Below are 21,110 nucleotides of genomic sequence, written 5' to 3'. Positions count from 1 at the left end.
CTTCCATTTTTTGCGTAAAATGTGATACTGCTGTTCAGGTGCATGCTAACAGTTACCAGATAGCTTTCTGGAATGTTAATTTTATTTCAACAGAAACATTTGAAGCGTAAATAGTTTACAAAATGAGAAAGCAGGATGAAATTATGAAAGCAACTAGAACTGACAGCGTATGATGCTAAGGTAAAATATTTTTTAAGTGCCTGAGTAATACATCAGATTTCTCTACCTCCTTAGTAAGTGCTCATTCCATCTCCTCCTGCTCTCCCTGCTGCCAGCCCCATCTCCCTTAGCGCAGGAAACAATTCTTCAAACTGTGGAAGACGAGCTGAAAGTCTATTACTTCTAACTTAGTCATCGGTAATTACCTTGCTTTAGCATCACATATATTATACAAAACTCACCATGTGCTGTTACTACTGGGCAGGTATCACTGAGTCTGGCAGCCCAGGTGTGATGCTTCCTCCTGCCTCTCCGATTGTCCCATGCATGACCTACGGATACCCAACTCTTGAGGTACCCTACCTTTACCAGGGTGAAGTTATTAGCTTATTAAGCTTCTTTTGAAAGCATTCTTTGGAATGCTGTAAATCCTGGTATTTTTTTTAAACACCTAACAAGTGTTTAAAAGTTTTCCCAAGCACAAGTTTTCCCAAACTGATTTAGTCACGTTTTATCTTCTCCTGGATCCACACTGATATATTGCACAATGGAAACACGCAGTTTCTGTCAAAAGCCTCGGCATAATCTGGGACTTGAAGCATCGAGAACTGCTGCCCACACCATATAAGCGTCCATCATAAAAGCACTAGCTGTTGATGTCCTACTATCAGATGCTATATACGCCACCACTCTAGTGAAACATCCAAACAGTACTTCACACAGAATGGAAACCTCCTCCTGGTGAGTCATCAGGATTTTTTTTTTTTTTTTTTTTTTGGCACCAAAACCGATCAGAGTAAGTTAACAGACACGCAGGAAAGCTCTCCTCCTGCATCCCAAATCTCTAAAGCCGTTTTTGGACTCATGCGCATGAACCACTGAAACAACAACAGATGAAAAGACAGCTTGATTCCTGAAAAAGGACTGGCCAAAGGCCTTAAATCTTGTACTTCTGTCAAAATACATCCAAAGATATCATATGTTAAATCTATTGAAAGCTGACTGTTAAAAACTTAAATCAACCTAATTAGGTAGACAGCTAGCCCTACCATTCCTTATTACGGAGTTATGAAATGACAAAGGTAAAAAGCATACAGGCTCTAGAGATCACCAACATTTGCATTTGAAACTACACCAAGATCATGTATCTGAGGGTGAGGTGAGTGAATATTAGATAAAATGCAAGTTCTTCTAGTGTTCAAAGACTGCCTTGAAGGTGTAGCACGTTTTTAGCTATTTTAGCATATTTTCTTTAGAAGCACAGATTATTAGGTTTGGGTTTTTATTGTACTCTTTTGCTTCCAATTCTTGAAAGTATTAAGTCAGCGTTCTCTGCTTTGAGCTTCCAGAAATACTTCTGTATTTTGTTTTACTGTCAAGCCTTGAACTGCAGTGGACAAGGACAAGCTCAGGGTATGCTGCCTCCATAGGGGCGACTGCTCAGGAGGGAGCAGTGCATGAAGCCAGGCAAGTGAAACCTATCTGAAAACGTGCACCTGAAGTACCCAGGGGCAAAGGATTGTCTGTGCAGTCTTTAAAGATCCCACGTCGGCAACTGCATGGTCAGACACCAATTTCTGGAGAGCTCTTCTTCAGCAGACACAGAAGAGGGAACTCTGAGGAGCACACAACGAACACATTCAACATAGACTGGGACAAATCCGGATGTGTCAGAGGTTACCCCGCCATTTATATTTGTTGGCCAAACCCTGAATCTAGGAATTTCTTGAACTTAAATCACCAAATTGCAGAAAAAACTACAAAAAAAAAAAAATTCCATGTTTAATTTCTCTAGAAAAATCTTCACAGGAGAACCTCTTTAGAAACATTTTCAATACTCCTGCGAAATCTTTTATTTTTTTTCCTTTTATTAGAGCAAAAGAATCAAGGAAATGAAGAACAGAGATGGCTTCAGCATTCAGACAGTGTTGCTTAATGTTGTCAATGAACAGTTTTTAGATGGGACAAAATACTAGATCAGTTCAAGGATAGATAAGAAAAAAATTGAACTGATACGAAATCTCTAGCCTAGAGCTCATATTACAAAATGTGCTGCAAAAACACCTAAATGTGTCAAATCCAGAAGAAGGGCCAGGTGTTTCAAATGAGATGCCCATCCAGAATGTAGCAACGAAACACACTCCAATCAATACAGCGCTGCACTTTGTGAACGTACCTGAAATGTTTTTTCAGTTCTGCCATCAATTTCCACAGAGCCAGGACCTAACTCAGACTTCAGTAATTGCATATGAACAATGACTGTATCCTCAAGTCTGCGTGCTTTAAAATTGCCTTTTAATCAATGCTAAATAACCATATTTAGTTCAATGCTAAAACATATAGTTCAATCCTAGACTCATGTTTTATAAACTTCTATTTCCACCTAAACAAGTAATTTACTGTTGTGTCTGTCCAGTAGATACTTTGTACACTATGGTTTGTTCCCCTGCACCCCGCCTTTCCAGTGAAAACATCCCATTATCATAAATATTATATTAACTTGAATCTAAGCTAAAACTTACTCTAAGGAACACAGTGCTGCTATTCCAACACCTAAGGAAGAACCTATAGCCCCTGAAACCTCTCCTTGCCTCCCTTCCCTTCAGCCCACTTGCCAGCAAGTTCAGTTCCCAGGCTGAAGGGCTAAACTGGTTTTAGCTTCTTATATACTTAGTTCTGGATTTAGGAATTGATCATGGAGGAGTAAGTCAGACCCTTCTTTCCTTCCAGTCAAAAATGTAATCCCCCTGACCCAAACCCAGAAGTCACTTACGGCTTTAGCTGCTCCACCAGCAGAGCTCCATAATGTGAAAGGACAGATCGTGCCGGTCACAGAGCACTGAGGGATTCTGCAGAAAGTCAGTACCTGGAGTTTAGGCGCTAAATATACAGCAGTGTAATTTTTCCATATCACAGAATTTTGTGTTTAACTATATATTTGGGGCAGCACTAGCCTTAATAAATGTTTCAGCCTCCAAAAAATCTCTAAATTCTATTTAACATCCACCACATTGTTTTTATCAGCAATTTAGGGGGTAAAGCAATAAGGCATGTCAGTAGTATAGCTGCAAACTTAGTATGCTATGTATCAATTTTATGCTAGAGAGCCATAGCAAAAGTATGCTAGGCTGTGTTTCTTAGCATGCTGTATGGCAGATCATCTTCACATAAATGGCCTTCACAAACTTTTCCCAATTGGCGTAACTTTTTCTTTTTGCAAATAGTGCAAGAAAATGCTAAAGCATGCGTAGAGCCAAGGGAGATGAAGAATATACCACACTATAAGCAACAAAATTATGAAAGATTTAGTACATATAAACAAACAGAAAATATTAAGTCCTTCCAGATGAAAGGTAGAACAGTATTAATTCTATATAAAATGCAATTTCTTACTATTATAGGTAATTAAATATGGAAACAGTTTTCTAGGTGAAATGGTGAGCTCACTATCACTTCCAGGCTTTGAAACAAGATCAGGTAGCTTTCAAATAGGCGAGTTTTAATCCAGGTTCTGTGAAAAGTGATAGCCTGCATGCTGAATGAAGCCAGAAAACAGGCACTGTGGTCTCTTCTGACCTTTGGGTTTTTAAATTGCCTTACTCTCCCTTAGATGCCTAGAAAAAAGAAAAAAAAAAAAGATCCTTCTTGGGCAGGAAAGTAAAACAAGCAGAGTAGATGTATAGGTGGAGGACACAACTAAAGAATCCATGTTCAACTGAAGGCACCACCACTCCCAGCTTTGCTCAAAGATATGCTTTTACAACAAGTATTTCTAGTTTGAAAGCATTTTATCATTGATCAGCTGCACTTCACTCTTTTGCAAAAATACTTAAACATAACTTTGTGCATTAAGCATGTGTTCAGAGTCTGCTTCACCAGGGAAACAGGTGGCAGCTATGCGAAATGCAGCTTGTCCCTCCTCGCCCCGCATCCCAAACAAGCACCATCTGATGCGGTGTGTGGTCTGCAGCTCTGGACCTCGCCGCTTCAGTCTCCTCAGCTTGTTCCCTGCCTCCTCTCCCTGCAGCTGGGCTGGTGCATTTGTAATTATAAACCATCTTTTACTGTCTCAGATGGAATTTTAGCTTTGCATTCCTATAGCCCGAATCAAAAGTATTCATACAGAATGCGTAATTTTAGATGTTTATGTGGGACAATCGTGATAATCTAATCCGAGAGCATCGAACCTCATTCGGAAACATCTGTGTCAAACCAGTGCCTTGTCCTCTCACATGAAAGAGAGGATTTCAGAACATCGTATCTTACAGCTGAATGACAGAGTCCCCCCCAGTTGTTACAGTGGACATTTAACCTCAGTAGAACTGGGAATGACAAGCTTTTTGGGAAACGTACCAGGTGATCATGCTAAAGCAGTGATCCATTTTGCTAACAAGAACCTAGAAAGATCTTTCTTACGTCCTAGGAGGGCAAGAAAGCCACCATTTCTCAAGGTATTTTGTGTTGCCAAAACAAAACGTCAATATTCTGCTCATGCTATGAAGACAAGGCTCTTCTTTTTTTAAGAAAATGGACTAAGTAAAAACAGGCGTGTTTAGGATGGTACTCCCACCATCTGAAACACGTAGGCAAAAAGTGAATTTGTTGTGTCATTTGAAATAGCGTACCTGTTTTTAGAGATTTGAAATGTACTTCAAATTGTAGATCATCAACAAAACCCGATTTAAGAAAAATAATGAAAATCATTGGTTTTATGTATGTACTACTACTTCATAATAATTTCCACTGAAAAGATATTAGAAAGAAGTCTTTTAAGTACAAAGTAAACAGACAAAACCAACTGAACTATAGAAACACATTTGGTAGTAACCACTCAATTTTATACCATCATGCTGAGGAAGGTGCCTGGCTCAGTTTTTACTCTTCTCAATCTTTGACACTGTAAACCAGCTGGTTTTTACAGGATTTCAGATATGCAGATAAGGTATCAGGGCTAGCCACAGTCTTAATATTATTCATGACAGATGGCAAAATCAGCTAAATATTAGTAATGTGGCATTTTTTAAGTAATATCATCTAAATCAGCAAATTGATAACTTGCTACACGGGAAGACACATGTTTTGCAGTTTCAAAATATGAATGAATTTGCAGTGTGCTTGAAAATGCCCCTTTACGGGAACAGCAGTGCTTTTCTCTAGCATCACTGGTTCCAAATAATTGTTTTCCAAAGATCACAACCAATTTTAATAAGTATTAACCTGATCAAGGCATATGCATAGATTTCTCTTGATGTAACAGTTAAAGACAGTTTACTAAGATTTTTACATTTTAAATGGTATTATAAGAGTTAGAATGATATTTGAGTAAAATGATCTACCGATCAATCTTCCATACAGCCAAAATAATATACTAGTATAATCTAAGTTAATGTTGAATTCATCATGTTTTTCAGCTAGCAGCAGTTACCTAATCTTCTGCAAGTCAACGGAAACACTATCATTAAACTTTAATCAGATAAAGTTTTCTAACTTTCTACAGCTGTGAAATTTCATACTACACAGAAGGTACTCAATAACTTTACCAAGATTGCTTGAATATGAATATTTGGGGTTTGTAAGTCCATAGAGAGGCCAAAAGTTGGCATGCAATTAACGACCAAGCGCTCCCTTTTACTTTCCACCCCCCCACCCCCCCAAAAAAAAACCCCAAGACATTTATTCTGTGTTGTTCTTATCTAATTACAGAGATGTTGTATGGGAACATACAGTGGTTTTATCCACTTTGGAAGACATCTCCCATCTACAGAACACAAAAGCCAAGGACTTGGACTAAAGCCTGTTGAATTTCCTTTCAGACTATGTAATACCCTTTCTTCCTTCAAGTGATGAAATTGTGTTAAAAAACCATCTGAAGCATATGTCATGGGTTTATATTTAATTCTATACTATGAGAATACAATATAAATGGAAAGCTACTACATGAGAACTTCATTCAACACAATGAGTATCTTCCAGTCAGAACACCTACATGTCAGACTATTCCAGGCTGCCATTATGCCTACTGTCAACTGTTCATTTGCCTACAGAATCTATCCTATGAAAATGTCACTCGCTGTCACTCAAATACTTAAACTATGCTTGAGATAAAAAGAAAATTAAAGCAAAAAGATATATACCTGAACCAATATAAATGTCTACAGTAGGAAATGTATGAAACTTCCAAGCAAGAATTAGTAGCATAAGCAAAAAAAAAAAAAAAGTGTTAGAATTATCTAGGTGAGGTTAAATTATATACATTGTAATACATGTAATATAAATTACACAGTTTTTGTTCTTCTGCTTTTACTGATGGTGCACCTCTGGCCAGGTTTCCTTCTCCATTTCCCGTTTCCTTTGTCAGAACGGCAATTAAGTGAGAATTCTGTCATGAAGCTACCTTCTCATAAACTATGATCAAATCATACATAAAATTCAACAATGAACATTTCCATTTATGCATCAACAGTATAAAAATAATAACAGCTTGTTTTCTAACATCTAAACAACACGCATTTCAAATATATTACAGTTACTTTGGAAAAGTCACGCTGGGATCTATGTCCTACATAGTTTTGGTTCCTGTATTAAGGACTCAACAGATGGATGAAGCTGATGAAAAAAGATGAGGTATTTTAACTTTTCATGATAGCTTCCAAATGGAAAGTTTAGTTCACCTATCTTTTTCCTAAGTTTAAGTATTTTTGCCCCCCCCCCCCTCTCATATTGGTACCTATAAGCTTTCACACACTACGGATAAAACCCAAAAGAAATTTAATGAATCCTTTGAAGTGATGTAATCGTAGTTTGGGAGACTAAGTTAAAGCCAACTGTGGCAATTACTGAACCATCTTGGTGAAAATCTTGGCTCATTAATATTTTTCAGGAATGTGGTAAAAAATAAAAATAAACATTCTGTTTTCAGCTCTGGAATATCACCACAGGTTTTCAGAGGAAGAGTGGCTTTTTTCTTCAGAAACTTTGTGTGAGCTTGAATTTAAAAGCATCACTGGTTTTAACTCAAAAGTGTTTCACTGAACTGGGATCCTTCTAGGAGAAGAGACCAAGATGTTTGAGATTTACTGAGCTGGATCAGCAGAAACTAACTGGGGTACCGTCTCCCTTCAGTAGAGATATGCCAACAGAGACCAGTTAAGAACCTGAAAAATGATGATGCCTTGTTTAAAGATAAACCAACAAAAGCAAGAATTAGTTTAATTTCAAAGCTCTTATTTCCCACTGTAGGAAAGCTGTTGTGGCTATACTTAGAATATATAAACTGCAGCTCCTGGTGGTACAAGGCCAGATCGGCTGGGGATAAATGCTGATGACCCAAGCTGAACATGCCGACTTCAAACCAGGGCTGTATGCAAAGCCGTGGGAGTGCTAAGAGTTCATCCCTTCCCACCAGTCCCTTTAGAGAACCAAACTCTTGCTTAAGTGGAACCAACTGCAAACAGCTCAACACAGAGCCAAAAGAAAAGCTCCTGCGCCCTCTCCCTGCACATTATAATGAGGACAGAAATGAGGACCCAGGCCAACGTGGCCAGGGTGGGGACACCTGTATCTGGGACCAGCACCCACTGGTCAGAATCGCCAGTGCCAGTTACTCAAACCAACCACTGGCTGATGAAACACAGCACAGACATCTCTCTTTTTTTTGCATTTTCACTTTCCAATAGATTTTCATCATGATAGTGGGCCCCCAAGGATGTGAATTTATAGTAAGGGGAAAATAAAACAAAATTAAATAGCAAAACGGGAAAAAAATCCCCACCTCCACAACCTTTCAGACCACCTTCATGTAAAGAAAAACAATGGTTTCTTAGGTTTTCGTTAACAGCTAGATTTTAAATTTGCTACCCTTGAGCTTCTTTGCAGAGCACTGTTTTTTCAGAAGGAATTATGAAAACAAAAATCAAAGATCTGAATTTGGTTTTGTGTTACAACAGAAAAGAATAAACCAATTTATCTTAGATACTACATTCTTCCTTTCAATATTTTGTGTAATTAAAAAATAATGACACAAACTCTATCATCTGTTATTTTAAATCCATAGCTCTAAGGAAAGACAAAGATGATGTGGTTTTTACTTCACAGAAATTTCTCGATGTATTACAGGAAAACATAAGGACAGATATTTGTAAAACTTTCTAACATCACGGACTGAAATAATAAAAAAACCCAAAACTTTCTGGAGATATCCAGGTTACTGTGGTTGTATGAAGCCAACCCTTAGGCAACTAATTCAGAAGCTGCGTGCGTGGATGTCTAGCTTCGCTAAGGAAAATTATATATTAAAGAGATGAATTTTAACAGTTTTGATGTGATGTTACTAACTTTAAGGAGAGAGATGCACTGCAGTGTCAGAAATTTTTGCATTACTTAAATATTTAACTTTGAAATTACAATTAAACCACTGAGCTTGATTAATTTGGTCACAATAAAAAAGTGTTGGGACTATTTACTTTTGTTCAGGGTGCCTGCTGTTCCAATTTTTCAAAATGGAAAGCCCTTGTATTTTCCAATATCTATTTACAGTATCTGCTTCCAGAAAAGGCTCAAAACAGCAGCCCATATTTTATTTGAAAATTGTTTCAGAAGGACCAGCTAGAAAAGAAATGGGGACCATTGAAAATAAATTTCTTGCTCTGGTGAAATGTGAAAAACATGGTAGAAGAGGTACAAAATTTCCACCTAAGGCAGAGAATGACCTATCAAATCTACCATATCTGAAATATACTCTAAAATTTGGCTCTAAAATGGACCTAAAAGTAGTCATATTGTGGAGCAATATTATAGGAATATCTTTTTTTTTTTTCCAAAATCCTTCAAATACTTCCTGTAAAGTAACTTTCAAATTAAGTAGGTTTCCCTTTATTAAATGTAAGAAGGTAGAATTAGTTTACATCTTGTATTAGTGAAAGTAACTTGGAATTTCACAAACCCCCAACCTTTTCATATTAAAAGATGAGACAGAAAATTGACTGTCCTCAGAAAAACATCAGGGCTTCAGAAAAGACAATTGGGCTCCTTGGTTTAATGACAATTCAGGAAAAATTGTCCATCAATCTGGACTGCAGACTGCTTTAGGGAGAAAAATGATGCAACACGACGCTGCTCCTTCTCTGTCTTAGAATAACTACAATCAAAACATTAGTAACGACACAGTTCTAAGACAAACTATTTAGAGAAGAACTGTGTATGCAGCGCCAAGTCATACGTTATATACTTCAGTATAATTAAACAGCCTTATAAATCCTGAAGTTTGGATAGTGAGAGGCCCAATTTTGTGCTGCGATATATCATGAGTCCCAGAATTAAGCAGTTCAGAAAGTTCTCGGCGACTACATGGCTTGCAGTTGGAGATGGCACAGGGGACTAAACAAGTCTATCATTTTATCACACAATATAAAAATACTATCTAGCTACTAGAATTTTCCATGTACTGTTTAAAAAGACAAAGTACAAGAAACAGATGTAAACCTCACTTATCCTCCTTAAGTCTGCATAACCAGTTTTCTGTTTTATTCATGCAATATTTCTCCGATATATTTTTGCACCCTTCTAAGTGACTAACAAGACAAAATATTATGAGGACTTGTAATGTATTGTTCTGGTTTCTTTCACATGCTGAAATAAATAATACAAATCAAGAAGCGCCATCTCAGTTTACGGATAAGGAAACTCCACAGTGTTCATGCTAAAAGTGCTATATGCGTATTAAAAATAACTGTAAATTCCAAACTGGTTTCCAACACACAATTTAAAGCTTTTTGAAACATACCGTTTTGGAAATGCAAAATTTCCATGTATATACGCACTACAGCAAGGATGCCATTTGGCAGACGGCTGATCTTTGCATTACGGTTGTGTGTAACCTTCTTAGCACAGCAGAGGCAGACTTAGCTCCTCCGTAGCCCTTCACAGACACGCTGAAGTAGCTACGGGGCTGTTGTACTGAAGTTGACTTGCATCAGCTGACTCAGAACATGGGTAGAAAGATGTGCAACCTTCAAGACCCATCTGTGCAGACTCACCCTGAGAAAAACAGGAGCAAATCTGGAGCCAGAAGAGAACAATAATTCTGGAAAGCAAGTGAAATGAGGGAAGACTGGTACCGTGTGAGAATGGATAATGAACTTGAAATAGAAACTGGCTAACATTAGAACTACTTGGATGAGGGAGAATGAAAACAGAGATGCAGGACACGAGACATACAAGGAACTAGGATACAAGTAAGAAAAGCTGAATGGGAAACTAAGAACCAAGAAGAATGAAATCATGACTTCAAAAAAAGATGCCTAGGCCAACAATCCTTTCAATTCCCGTGCTTTTCATGGAGGATCGCTGCTCTTGCTTTTCTGGCTTGAAAGAATCTTCATAGAGGGAGCACTCCAGTTCTGCTACTACTGTAAAAGTATACAAACCCCAGCAGTCCATCAAAAGAGCTGGCAAGGGAAACTCCTGGAACTGAAAATGTTTCTGCAAAATAAGCTGGGCTTCAGAGATTGCATTTTGCCAGAAAGTCTTAGAGAAAACTTGTTGCTAAAAGGTACAGTAAAGCATAAAGGCAAATTCCTAATTCTATCCGCAGAGTGACATTTGAAAATTATATAGTACAGAAGATCTGGAACCACACACCGAACAATTAAAAATACTAGATAGCTCCATACTGATTAAATGCCATCTATTTATTGCAAAGATTTCCTTCTATGGAGAAAAATAGCATGCTATCGTATAATTAAAGACTGCATCATAATGTACAAGGTACAAGTGGGTGAACCAAGGTCACTAAGGTTTGAAGTATTAGACTGCAAGCACAGTAATGCGTATTAAATACAAAAAGCCCCTGCATTTAAAAATAGATCAAATGGAATAGAAACAGTGTCTCCACATACCTATACAGCTGTGAACATTTTATTATCGGCAGACAAAGGAATACAAAATAAAAGCTAAGATGCTGAGAATGAGAGCTAAGTGTTTTTTTGGATTTCGTAGAAGCATTCTGAGGTTTATCCACATGTACGTATGAAAACTTTAAGGAAATAACCAGTAAAACATTAACTTTACAGAAAGAAATATTTTCCCTGTCCCAGTTTTTCATATACAAAAAAATGTTTCTTCTTAACCCAAATGCAAACTTTGATAATTATTCCCCCAAAACGTTTGGTTTTCCTTTACCAAACGTTTCAGGTCCCCATTTTAGAACAAAACCGTACGTAAAGGTCTATCCTTGAAGGAAACAGTAACAACAAAACAAACACAAAAATTTAACCTCAACATGGCAGAGGTAGAAATTACCTCTCTCAGCTGAGTAGTGTTTATCTTTTAAATGAAAAAGGTCTTCCATTCTGGGGGTCAAAAAAAAAAAAAAAAAAAAAAAAGGAAAAAAAAGAAGAAAAAAGATGAGAACTGCCTTCATTTTTTTCTTAATTTGTGCTTTGCTCTAATAAACAGCTACTGGTTGTTTCCTTATTTTAGGTCATGTAAGTCAGTTATGCATGCTGTACTTTTTAACTCTTTCCCACCTGCTGTTCTCTTGCAGCATCACCTGGGAGCTGAGAAAATCTAGAATGATGCAAAACCCAATGGAACCAGGGCTGCGTTAGCCAGCGTCCACTGCATATGGTGATACGCATGAGTAACATAACACTTTAGTGCCCTTGCAGTTAAACTTGGGCTGAAAAAAACCTCAAGAAAGTAAAAAGGGAGTTTCATTCTGACTTACATAAAAAGAAACTGAAGGGGCAGTAAACCAGAAATGCATTGCAAACACTACGTAAATGAGGTACTCCATTTTGGTAACACAGAAGTGAGACAGATCTCCGACCCTGTGTGTCCCAGCCTGGATGCTCCATCAGGCTGGTTCTGGGCTAAGTATGAGGTTCCAAGAATTTTCTATTCACGCTGCTTGAAAAATCAGTTACAAAGATCTGCAAAATGAGCCCTTTCCCAGCACATCAAGGCTGCCCAGACATGCCTAAAGGAAGCAAATTAGTTACAAACAGGGAACAAACTTTGTACTAAGTAGATCAGTTTTCACTGTGTTGCATCACATGGTGTTGCGCTTCAGGTGAAAAGACTGTCAATAGGGCCACGGCATCCTAACACAGCAAGCCTTATTCTTCAAATAAACAGCTAAGGAGAGCTATCCAAAGTTCAGATTTGAGAACTAAGTAGCTTATTCGTGAACGTATCCATCCTCTTATTCAACAGCATTTTACATGCTTCATTTTCACAAGTCTCAGATGAAGTTGCTGTATTCAGAAGTTCAAAAATGAAGCTGTACCCTCATTTTGGACCTATCTACTAAAACAAAGCAAAGCAAATATGAAAGTTTCTAGTGAATTAAAGTGCCCCATTAGGAGTTCAATTATATTCTGAAATTATGTCTTAATTGGTTTGCTCATAGATGAGCTGTACAGCTAACCAAAAATCTACTGCCATATAATCATCACTAAATTTCAGATATTGCCACACATTAAATTAACAGCAGATAATGAGTGGGAAAATTAGCTCTATTTCCATAACAGAAAAAATTCTTCCCATATTACCTAGAGTGTTTTATATACTTAGTTTCAAAACAGAAAAAATAATACACAAACAAAACTCTCCCAAATATCTAACATTTATTTTGATCAAAAGCCCACACATTCAAAATATATAACACAAGCGGAGTGCATATCAGATTTGTGTCTCTAATACTTAATTAAAAAGAAGTCACATTTCTAAACTTCTGTAGAAATCTTCAAGAGACTGACCACTATTTTACTTTGCGTGTTGCTGGCTGTTTATTTCTTTTCCACATAACTTTTGTCTTTTTGGGTAGCAATCCCCATGCCCAACTACTCTTCAGATTTTAACATATAAGGTATTCCTGGTTCTCATCAGTATCACGCACGGATATTGCAAATGATCTGTAGTTCGAAAAACTTGTGAGAAAGGAAGAATAAGGAATAGCATTAATTGCAGAAAAAAAGGACCCAAGGACTCATATTCTTGTAACTAAAAGAAGGAAAAGAAACCAAGCTCCTTCCACATAGCTTATTTTTCACATTAGTAGGATAAATAAACTTACTAAAAAAAGTTAAAACTTCTGGTAGTGTAGTCAGGCTCCTGAACTTCAGCTGCTGTTCAATTTTGGTTATTTTTGAGGTCAAAAACGATCTAACTTATTGCTTATATACAAATGCATAATATAGATTATTTTATTTACCTTTGCTGTCTGAAGGAAACAGATTTCAAAGATCTTGTCTGTAAATGATATATTCTTCAATATTTATGCCTCCAATGACCACCATCGTCAATAAGGATCTGAAGAAAAACACCACAAAGCAGTACGTAAGCCAGGTTAGTTGCAACTAGACTGAGGATTTTTAAAAAAATTATTTATTTACTGAGAAGGCACAAAGTAAAATTGTGCATTTCATACAATACATGAATTTATTAGCTGCTGTTAAAAACAAAGAGAAGCACCAGAGCCATTACATGGGAAGGCATTTATCTACTTGAGGCATATAAATATACTAATGCAGAATAATTGTTACGACTAAATACCTCAAACTTGGGAAATTCACTGTCATCATACCAAAATAACAACAGCAGTAATCATCCCAAGAATTAAAGATTAGAAAAGACAAATAAAATTACAAATTAGTATTGAAATGCGTTATATTCTAAGCACTAATAGATTATGAAAAGTTAAACTACCTCCCTAAACTTTGAAAAGTCAACTTAAAGGTAACTTTAAAACAATGTCCCTAAAAATGCCAGTTATGTTTAAAAAAACCCACATAAATTTCAACAGTACAACTATACAGTATAATTTCTTAGTGCTGTTTTCATATTTCAATAGTGTAATTATGAAAAGATGAATTTTTTAAAAAAATTACTATGCTTATGGTAAGGTCAGCATCAAATGCACTAGTCTATGCATGTACTTTCTTTGGAATCAACTTGTACTAAAACGCCAAATAGCTACAATATTTTTTTTTTCAGGTCTCAACTTCTTTCATTGGAAAACAAACCACTTGTCTACGATAACCACGATAAAATTTCCACAGAGTAGTTGAGGTTGCCTGGGACCTCTGGAGACGATTTGGCCCACCCCACCTGATCAAGCAGGGCCACCCAGAGCTGGTGGCCCAGGACCGTGGCCAGTTGGACTCTAAACATCTCCACGCCTGGAGACTCCACAGCCTCTCTGGGCAGCCCGGTCCAGCGGTCAACCACCCGCGCAGTAAAAAGGTGTCTCCTGATGTCCAGAACGTCCTGATATTCTCTGCTCTGCAGAACATTTCCTTAATGAAGGCACCTCAAAGCATAGCTGTGTAACACAAGACAAAGTTTGATAACGGGCTTAAGTCAGTATAACCAACCCTTATGTACATGCTCGATGGGATATACAAAATTAAGCCCCGCCGGTACCCATATAACCTAACATATGTTGCAATACTTTTTAAATCTTTCAGTCCTCATTTAGCAACAGATGCAATTAACCAGAAGACTAATCAAGTCAAACAGCTTCCGTCTTGTAAACAATTTTCCCCTCGGTTTAGACTTTCTCGGATTACGGAGGAATCCACCTCTGAGCAAAGGAAAACCTTTTGCTGCCTCTTGACAGTGTACAACCACAGCAGCAATCCAACTTGGGTTAATACAAGCAACTAATTTGTCTTGAATGTACATTTTTTTTAGAACATGATTTATCTATTTACTCATTTATTTACTTGCAGGCCTGGGACATCCAATTGCCAGCAGTCAGGACACATGGGAAAGGTGATCAGATCACCAGATTACTTAGCAGGCTTTGTGGACAATTAATTGCTGCTTAAATAATAGTTAAATGCCTGTAATACCAAAAACACTAAAGTTGCTGCAGTTTGCCTATATCAATGCAAAAAGTTATTTCATCTCAGTTTTATGATAAAGCTGAATCGTCTACGTTTCTTTCTTCTGAAATCAATCCAAAGCCCCCCGACGTCCATCATCTGAGAATAAACGCCTTTCAAATCAACTTCTTCCACAAAACAGCAAGTTATTGAATACTTAAATGGATATTCTCTGCTCTTTCTAGTGCTTCCAAAAATTTAGAATCCTTGTAGAGACAGAAGATAACTGTCAGATCAGTCTCGGAAATAAAATTGCATAGGCTATACCATGATTATGCTAACTCTCCTTTTCTAATGAAAAATCTGAAAAAGAAATTGGACGTACACTGTGCCTTGATGCTTGCCAAACAGAGTTGATGGATTGGTATGGGGAAAAAATTCCAGATACAAAATGACCCTATTAAAGTATTAAAAAGCTGCTGTGTACGCACCGAAAGTGACGCTGCCCCAGCGGACTGCCACTGCATTTTCAGATATGGTTCAAGACAGGGTTGAGGGGCAGGAGAGTAATGGAAAAAAGTTTCCAATAATCTAACGAAATACCTTGAAGTGCCCAGAAGCAGTCTGTGAAAGAAACAGGCGAACAACAAGTTCTGCTGATAAGCTGCTCCGAGTCACTAAACAACCCGATCTAAGATACCAAATGTTGCCGCATTAAGGTATGCCGTGCGAACATTAAACCCAAAACAATTACTTTTAATTCAACAGGTCTGCATCTTGTGCAGTCATGACCTAGGCTTCTTTTGTTCGCTATGCTTGGCTTTGGCTGTACTTGACTTGTTTTGTACGCCAAACCAATAAAGTCAGAAGAGCAAACTGGTAACGGAAGCCAAAGCAAAATCCATCAACAGATTTGTTGAATAAGTTCAGCATGGAAGATACTTATCAGTGGTTACAAACCAGAAAGCACACCTGCTGACAGGGAGATCTTCAAATTGAAGATGCACTGAAAACTGGAGGAAAAAATGGGGTTTTTTTAAGGGAGAACACATAATACAGAGCAACTACGGGGAAATGAATGCAACATTTCATTGTGCCATTTTAAACAATTATTCTTCAAAGTGTTTCAGAGTCTGTGACTTGTTTTCCCCAAAGCGACTTTCTGCACGTAATTTGATATTGAGGCTTTCTATCAATTGCCCTTCAAACTTAGCACTCAATTTTCTTAAGAAGTTGAATCATACCCAAAAGTCCCCAGATTTTTTAAGTGCCACTGAAAAAATATTTTTTTTTGCCTGACAAGTAAATCATTCTCACTTTGCCTTTTGTGTTAATAGATGGTATTTTCTTTTTTTGTCGGCACTGAACTGCACAACCGAAATCCAGATATTTAAACTTTGTTCCCATTGCAGATGTTATTGCTGATCAAATTTAATAATCTTTCTCTCACACATAACAACTGCAGTAACTGTGAGGGTATCATTAATTTTGTTCTCAAAATCTTTAAGCCTTCTCGAAGGAGTTTGAGCATCACATCACAGGGAAAAAGTTTTTGTGTTAAACCACGTGTTTCAGGGGAATCTTCTAAACCTCTTGGGACCTGTTTGTTTTGCTGAACGGCACCCAAGCACTTTGTCATTTTTCCTTCGTATGATTTTAAGATCATCATCCTAACAGCCAGAAGGAGTCACTATGATCTCATCTTCAATTAATGTGAATTTATCAACGAAATTAAAACATTTTCTTTCTAATAACACTTTATCTTATTTACAATATCTGATACCGTTATGTCATTTGACACTGACACAAAAGACACAGTTACAGAGCACTAGAAATAAAGGGACAGTCATGAAGGGACTCAAAACAGACATTTTCTGTCTTAAAGAAAATCTATATTCCCCCCCCCCCCCCCCTTTTTTATAAAATTCTCTAGCACCTTGTTTTGAATGTTGTTCCTCTAAATATCCTAGAGTATGAAGAGTTGGTTCTACAAGATTCTGCATCCTAGTCTGGTGCCAACCCACAAAACATATGTCTCTGCTCAAATGTAAGAATCTGTTTTGATTTTTTTTTTTTTTTTTTTATTTCTTCCTGGACTGGGGACAAAACATTTATTTAGATACAACTCAACATTCAGTATCTTCTGAGATACAAAACTTTCTAAATCCCAAATATATTTTTGTTAATTTATTCCTAAACAGCAACTTTGAAGAAGCTAAACTGTCTGAACACATGACAATAATCATTTAAAGTAAATGCTCAAAAATCATTGGGGAAAACCAATAAATTTGGTTTAGACACTATTTTTTATGCACGTGGGTGCTACTAAGACTTAAAACCATCAGATTTATTTTTAACCTAAATATTTTATTGCATAGCTATGCAAAAACATCAATATGTTTTTCTAATGTCATTAGCCTTCCATTTGTTCCCCCTGTAAATAGCTCTTCTACTCTATTTTTGTATTATTTGGGATAAGGTAGATTTTCCACTATTATTGGCACAAAGTATTGTTCAAACATTTTACAAAAATAACTCGAATGCAGAAAATGATACAGCATAGACCACCCTGACCCCATGACCGCATTTCTTTAGATGAGTCTCTGGGCCGGTCCAGAGCTCCGATGGCGAAACCTCGCTTGTCCGCGAGTCGTGGTAACTGTCCACATCCACCCCACACAGGGGGGTTGCTTTTAATTAGAATATCACAAATGCAAACAAAAGGCACTCTAACCTCAGGAATTAAATATTTGCATTAGTTTCAGCAAATAAGGTTCTTGAAAGAGCCAGCTTCTGCACAGGCATAAATCAAAAGTAACTTTGATGAAGTTACATGTGTTACTTCAAATCACATGGGTGAAAAACATGCCCCAGCTTCATATAGATGTTTAGGTATTAGAAGAAATCCATTAGCTTGGACAGGTGCAAAATCTCAGACCACCTTCTTTTAGATAAGGGAATATATGTGAGAGGCACTAGCACAGAAATACTACAAAGCCTTTGCAATCTCCATCAGTCATTTGCCTCTGGGAGGTATGTTTTTCTTAGTTGTGAGAAAAAAACCCTTACAGTCGCATGAAGATTATTTCACACCAAGATAAATGTACCCAGAAAACGTGAGAAATTTTAGTACACATAATAGAATATCTGCATACAGCTACACAAGGGTAACTGTAAGTCTTTTCTAGATGTTTTTTTAGTGACAGATGTAAAGGACTAGTTAATTTGGAAAAGACGAAGAGATCTTTGTTTTCCAGCTTTCTAATTTAACGCCCACAAACACACATGTACGTCACATACTGGTGATCACACCTGATCTGCATATTGGAAGAGGAAGAAAGCAACAGGAATAAGCACTGCACAAAACACACCGCGATCCTTAACAAGGTTACATCCTCCTCCGATTTTAGAATCCACAAGATGATTCAACTCACTTGCAAAGGCTACCACTGGAAAAGAATTAGGAGGAAAAAGCACATGGTTTTTTTTTTGGTTCCACAATAATGCAGAAAAGGCAGCCTGAATATTTTTTAAAATTTATAGTTTTAAGCAAGAAATAAACAAACCAGGTCTGCCTTGTTTTTGTCAGACGAGGAAGCAAGAACTAATGAGATCACATGACAGAGGACTGCTCCAATATTGTTCTAAGAAAAATTTTCATCTTGCTTTTAACTGTTATTTACCATTTTATTGACACCAATATAACGGAATTTTCTAATTAGCATTAGAAAAAAAAGACGACATTTTAGCTAAAAGTATGAAAGCCTCACTAATTTTATCACCAGTAAGCTGGTAAAGGCCAGTCTTTGCAGTTTTCAAGCATTCTCCAGCAGCACTTGGGCCCGCGTCATTAACGAAACTTCCCCGTCATTGCACCGAGCAAAGCGGGACTTGGCAACGCAGCGCACTGCAGTCCTCAGGGCAAAACGCTGTGGTGTGGGACTGCTTCAATTTGGGCATTGTTTCTGTAACAGATACTTGCTTATATATATCTATTTTCTGCAATGTTTAAGTCTAAACCGTATGTGCATACATATAAATATTAAATTTTTAAGCATATACAAAATACAAATATGTATTTTCTCTATATACATAGAGAACTGATACTTTATTTTTTTAATATAGTCAAAATCCCAGTACTATTAAAAGTTCTGACAAACAAACCAATATTTCTGGAACAAAAAGCCATCCCTCAATGAGACACAAACTACATGATAAAGAGATCCCATTTCTCTTCCAGACATGAATATCTACATTTCCTTCCTTTCTAGGTTACTTCTAAATACTTATTTAGCAGCTAATCTCTCTTTAAAGCTGAGCACTGTAACTTCTTCTACAATTAGCAAAAGCAAAATTCTCCATGGAGATTGTCTAACGTGCAACCACCTTCTGTAGCATCATAGGACTTTAGGCTGTACATCTTGGGAAACTAAAACTATACTTGAGCCTACATAATGGGTAGAACAAACCAAAAGAGAAAAAACAAAACAAACACATAAAACCCCCCCCTAAACCTCCCCCCAAATCCCCTATCAACCAAACAACTAGGGAAGCGTGCTGCCCTACTTCAGTCCCCACCGCGCATTATACTCTGCCACATCATTCACTAACACGCGAATCCAGCATCGACCCTTTTCTTTCTTATTCTCACCTCTTTGATACTACCTTAATAGTAGAGCACGCCCTTAAAGCTAGAACGCTTTACGTGAGTACAGAAGTTATGACTCATTCAACTGAGTATGCAGAAGCTTTTGCATCAATTTATTTCACATCTCAGCTGGTCTTTGAGTCAGGCTGCCCGACCAGTATCTATACCATCCGCAGACATAGGAAAATGAAGAACGTTGGGTTTAAACTCTTAGTTTATCAGAGAGAAAACACAAACCAGGAAACTCTGAGTGCTTCCATGGGAACAGGAGGAGGACTGGGAGCAGACCAAAGTGAAGCCAGAGTGGGAACCAAGAGTTACTATGGACACCAACAGGAAGAGCCTTGCCTTGCTATGAGTTAGCCAGAAATTAAGATGAAAGATGGGAAAAATCCCTCATTCATGTAAGTTAAACACGGGAAAAGTGAGGGGAAGTAAGCCCCGTCCTGCCCTAAGAAAATTATTGTCCATAACAAACTAGGTCATAGAAGTGAGTAACATTTACTAAATATATGCTTTCTTTGTAGTTATCCAACCACTGTCAAAGTAATGAGATTTACTCACATTTCACTCAAGTACTCTTTTGAATTTTGACTAATTAAAATAACCACTAAATAACCAGTCACAAATACCTCACCTTTCACTGAAGATGACACATCAGCAAAACTGAAAAATCTCTCCAAAAAAGGATGGTTTTGACCTTTTTTGAATTTCCATATACAAAATAAAATACTTTGCATCTATACTGCCATTCATCCAAACATCTAGTGTACCTAAAAACATACTCTCAAATGTAATTCATTTCCTAAGTCATGTGAAGATGACAAGAGTTCTTACTTTTCTAAAAGAAAACTGTGGCAGAGCGATTTTTAGTGACCTCCTCAAATTCTTGGTATGTTGGTGACACAGTTGGAAACAAAATTTCTGTCGACTGTAATCTTGTGGTTACAACACTGCAAAGATAGTTGAAATTCTTTTGAATATGTGAAAAGGCGTAGATCGGGAAAAATGAATCAAAGGATTAGGAATACTACCTGTTTGCTTATTTTTGGATTGAAAAAATAAAACAGAAAAATATTGCTTTATAACTGTATCACCATGCTTTACAACACGTTGTTCTTCCTCTGCTGTTCAGATGATTCCAAAAATATTCACCTCCGATTTGTGGCACTTGCTATCACCCTAACAGCATTTTAGAGCTCCAGGGCAGTCTGTATCTATAACAAATCTGCAGAGAACTGATGTCATAGTAATAATTTTTCTAAACATAGAACTAAAGAATGAAGGAACTGCATTATAGAACTATAGATATAAAGCTTTAGTTTCTGAATGGCTAATTCCTACCCATACTTGAATTTAAAACCTGCAAAGATGTTATGAGTTGGACTAAAGTTCTATTTTTGGTTGATTTTAAGAAAACTGCTTACTGACATTTACTATTATAACATAATTAGCGTTCTTGTGCTTTCAAACAC

At 37.2% G+C, this 21,110-nt stretch overlaps 1 protein-coding gene across 10 annotated transcripts in view; it reads right to left on the bottom strand.

The window, feature by feature from the left end:
• Positions 1-21,110, bottom strand: part of MBD5 (methyl-CpG binding domain protein 5) — a 148,124-nt gene that overhangs the window by 82,940 nt on the left and 44,074 nt on the right. For 5 of the 10 annotated variants that reach the window (XM_049815118.1, XM_049815222.1, XM_049815136.1 and 2 more), the window contains exon 2: positions 13,373-13,470. The exons of 1 other annotated variant lie outside the window; for it this stretch is intronic. The gene's annotated coding sequence lies outside the window, so the exon portion shown is untranslated. 4 more of the 10 variants (XM_049815157.1, XM_049815127.1, XM_049815146.1 and 1 more) reach the window with 4 other exon arrangements.

Source organism: Accipiter gentilis, chromosome 1 (genome assembly GCF_929443795.1).
Source record: "Accipiter gentilis chromosome 1, bAccGen1.1, whole genome shotgun sequence".
NCBI classification, from domain to species: Eukaryota; Metazoa; Chordata; class Aves; order Accipitriformes; family Accipitridae; genus Astur; species Astur gentilis.
This window is presented reverse-complemented; position numbering and strand designations above follow the sequence as displayed.